This window comes from Corvus brachyrhynchos, unplaced genomic scaffold, assembly GCF_000691975.1.
Source record: "Corvus brachyrhynchos isolate BGI_N302 unplaced genomic scaffold, ASM69197v1 scaffold28, whole genome shotgun sequence".
NCBI classification, from domain to species: domain Eukaryota; kingdom Metazoa; phylum Chordata; class Aves; order Passeriformes; family Corvidae; genus Corvus; species Corvus brachyrhynchos.
In genome coordinates, this window is record NW_008246058.1 from 9961472 (window position 1) to 9966121 (window position 4650).

Genomic DNA, 4650 nt, shown 5'->3' on the forward strand with positions numbered 1-4650 from the left:
CTGACAGAGGAAGACTTGGTAATTAGCCCATGTGAACTAAGGCCTCTATGGTCTTGCTTTCTGCTTTTCACCAACAGTGGGATAGAGACATCTTGGCTTTCCTGACTGGACAGATAGACGTGTATGTATTTATTACAAAAAATATTGATTTCCCATAAATAATGTATTAGGAGCTTTTTAACTGCTCAAGTAAGCGACTGCCTTTTTTCATACTGTGCCCGCAGTCCTGCCTGCATGTCTCAGATTTTACTATCATTGCAGTTCTGTTGCGTGCATAACATAGTAACCAGATAAAAATTACTCTGATGTGTCAAGAACAAAAAAGTGTAAAGCATTTTCTTTAGCAGCATGTGACTCTCTAAGACTTCTGTTTGTGAAGGAGCCAACACAGTGTGCAGTCACCATTTGAATATACGGCTTCAAAACACACTGCAATTAAAAGCTTTCAGAGAGCTGGTTTAATATAGAGCATGACATCATATTTCCTTCCGTGCCTCCTAACTGAAATAAAATCAAAACCATCAGGTCAGGTTTTATTTTCCACTATCGATTCCAGATACCTCTGTAAGCTCAGCCTTAGGAAGAGATGTACCTCCATCTTCCAAGGCTATCAAAGGAGGACAGCAAGTGGAACATCCTTAGGAATATGAACAGTGGCTACATAGACAAGAAAAAGAATATTAAAAGCCTTAACCATACCTGATGAATTGAATGTTTATTGCTCTGTGGGTGTTTGGTCTGCAATGCCTACCACTGATATCAATAGAGGTCTTGTTTAAAAACCTCAAGTTGCATTCTCAAAATTCAGGGGACAGGCTGGACCTTAAAGGTTTGACTGTTTAAAAAGATCAAATATTTTTCCTTCCAGTTTCAGTCTGATCGCACTCCCCTGGAAAGTAAACAGGATCAAATCACTGGATGTCAGAGAGGAAAATGCATAGATAGATGGTCTAGCTCATTCACATGGCCCTGTAGAAGGATTGATTCTTGCAGTTTATTTTGTAGCACTTCGTTCACTGTTTTTCAATATTGTAGAAGGAATGTTGCCCTTTGGAAGAGTCTGGCAGATCTGTCAGGGCCTGTACTACTGTGATTAGTCTCACTTTTCCCATTTTGTTTATCTACCCCCGGTTTTAGTGTGCTGTATTCCGCCAGGGTTTTTTACAACTCCTTGCAGACACTGTTCCAGAAGGAACCTTAATATTCTTAGGAGATGAGAAAGGACAGTGAGAAATCCTGGCCTGTTTAAAGCTGATTGCAAAAATGCTACAGTGGTTGTGATGGACCAGGACTAGACACATGGGCAAGGCTTTCCTCCACACATAAATTCAGCATGATAGTCATTTTAAGGGACTGTGGAAGACAGGAAGAGAAGAGGGAGGAGAGCTCTGCCTTGAACTCTTTTGAATATGGGTTGCTATGGCTGCCAATTTAGATACGAATGCCGCCACCAGCAATGTGCAGGGACCCTAGCACTGCTTCAAAACCCCACCGATACACCCTCCTGGCATATCTCTGATGCTATGATTGATGAGCTTAAAACAGTTCTATGTCTCTCTTCCCTCATGCCAATGGTTCTCCCCTTAGGTATGAAGAAAAGAGCTGAGTTCCCTCCTAAGCTAGTGCTTGCCCATTGCTGTTGGCTAAAACAGGTGGAGTAAGGAACAAGGCTCAAGGCCCAATCTTTCCATCTTAATTTTGGTGCCTTGATTTTGGTTCTGTGTTTCCTGGATTGTAACAAATTACACAAATTTCCCATGTTTCAGCTTCTTTGCCTTTAAAATGGGAATACTGATTTCATCTTTTTAATGTACTTTATAGTATGTGGACATAAAGCACTACCAAGAGAAGAAGGTTTTACTATATTTTTATGTTTAGTCTTTTTAATACAGGCAAATTCCATAAATTATCAGCATTAACTCTCTAATGTGAACACATCTTTGATGTTTCTGTTGAAGAAACTCTTTAACACATGCTGATAATATAGAAACCCTGTGTGCTATTCCTCATAATTTCTATAAAACCTCATTCTGTCACCAGCAATATATATATTACTGAAGGCTGCGTGTCCTTGCCTTGTCAGAAACTGCAGCCTTCACTTTCTTCTTTCACCCATAGTTTTATGTGTACTGCAACAGAGTAATTTTTGTCATCAGATTCAGTATAAACCACCTCCCCCCAGCTTTATGGGTCAAGCTATTATTTCCTCATATTATGCTGCAGTCCCCTTTTATTTCTGCACTATTCTCTGTCCTTTAAATACCTTGCTTAAAATCTCCTTGGTGATTGCTTTATTTCTCTCCTAAGCGGCCTCTGATTTTCAGCTGGGCTTCCCTCCAGGGTAGTCTATTATCTCACTTTCCCTTTAAATTCCTTCATTCCACAATTAGCATTTTTAGGTCTGTCTGCGCTGAATAACTGGTGGACTACATCTCCCACATCTAATGTGGGATTACTGGAGGTGATTCTGTCTTTCCATGCAAGTGTGCAGGATAGTGAAGAGAATAACCATCCAGGAAAACACCAGAAAAAGGTGACAGGAGTCAGTCATGTGCATGACACCTGGCACTCAGCAGCCACAGAGGGTTCAGGGCTGTAGTCTTCAATCTGTGGGGTGACCCAGGGAGAAACATGTCCTTTATGTCTCAGGCATGACCATAATGGCAACTTCGGCTCTCACAGCATGGTGACAGCACAGTGCTGGTATTTCCCCACCAGTGGGCAGACACCTGTGGGGACATGTGGCCATCCCAGGCCCACAGCAAGGAGGAGCTGTCTGGACTCTGTCAAGGCTCCTTCAGATCACAGGCTCAGTGCTCAGCATTCCAGAGGCACACAGGGAGGCAGAAGGTGTCTCCTCCACCCCAGTGTCCAAAGCTTAGGCACTTACAGTGGTGTCCAGGTACCTGGCACTCAGCAGTCAGTCTGGTCTGGGCATAGCAGGGCCAGCTCGTCCATGTCCCACTGTGCCACCTGAGCCCAGACTGCTGAGAAGGAGCTGTGAGAAAGTCAGCAGAACACTAGAACAATCAAGGTCCAGTCAAGGATAGGCCTGTTGACACAGGGGTGCTCAGTTGCTCGGAGATTCAAAAGGGAAAATGGCTGAGTATGAGCTCCTGACAGGGGAAAGCAGGGAGGTTGGTCAGGATCAGCACGAAAACATGTGGTAGTGGGGTTGGTCAGGTCACCAGCTTGAGTCACTGGTGTGGGCACAGCAGGTGGGAAACAGCAGCCCAGGGACACCCAGGGCTGGCCCTTTCCCTCCTGGTGAGTAAAGCCTCATAAAGGCTCCACAGGTGCTGTGCCACAGAGCAGACCTCAGCCTGACAGCTCATTGATTCCTACCTGTCCTTCATTAGCTCCTGAGTTGGGCTACAACTACTGTGTCTTCCAAGTGGTCAGCAGGCCCCTTGCTCCTCCAGATGACCCTCTACTCTAAGACCGAGATTGACTTTTTTAGTTCATCCTCAGGAGCTCTGTTTACCCAAACCATGATTTCACATGTTCAGACATGGGAAGCAGAGGGCTTTATCAAGGATTTAATCTACTCGTGGCAATTCTGGAACATCATATCACACATCTATGGTTTCTTGTATCTCCATAAAAGTATTTACTTACTATGTCTTTTATTAATGCACAATGGATGTGCATTAGTGAATCAACTACAGCAGAATTACATTGCTTTCCTGTCTGCTTTTGCTTTATAAATCAATAAATCTGTGACAGTAATGTGTTTTAAATACACAGAAATGCTGGATTTTTATTCTTATAGTGAGTTGTCCAAATATTTGCTCACTAGCCTCAGAATACTTATATTCTCTAAGCCAAAAAAGAATTGTATCACTTTTTTCTTATGCACTTTATATATGAACTTAGCTTTACCTCTTCATTCCCCTCTATTACCTTTGCTATTTTTCACAGACCAGTACACAGGTCCATATATTTATCTAATAGGTTTTAAAATTTTCTGCAGCCCCATATTATTGGGTCCCTAGCCAATTTACTTTATTCAATACTATGATCTACTCAAGTGGAAATGGGAAGTTTATGCAATATTCTCTCTAGACTTCTCTGAATGTGTTATTCTCTAAGCCACGATGGCTGGGGATCACCTTTAGTTTAGAAGCTGTTCAGTCTTGCAACACTTGCACAAGGAGCACTGGAAACCCAAGGTCCTGTGACTGTGCAAGGCAAAGAATTGAAGATTCTGGGAACACGAGATCACTGAAGGACTCTGTATACATGTTATCAGACAGAGAGGGGAAAAAAAGAATTAAAATGTGTCTCGGTTTTGAAAGACAGGTGTCTGCTAAGGAAGGCAGAGGCCCCCCTTGAAGTGGCAGATATAACCCCTTTTCCCTCCAAGTTATTATATTTTGAAATCAAGGGCCTTTAGGCAAAGATGTGGGAAATAGGAATAACAGTTCTTTACTCTATATATATATGTATATAGCCAGTCAAACAAAACAACAACAACTATGGCAGTAACAGCAAACACAAACCCAGTGCCAGCCTTCTCGGCTGTCAGGCTATTTCCCCTCGGGTGCAGTTCTGCTCGCAGCCGGCAGGGGCGCTGGTGGCTCCCGGTGAGCAGGGCAGGTGCGATGGTTGGGATCCCGGGAAGGGATGGGACAAAGGCTTCACAAACCC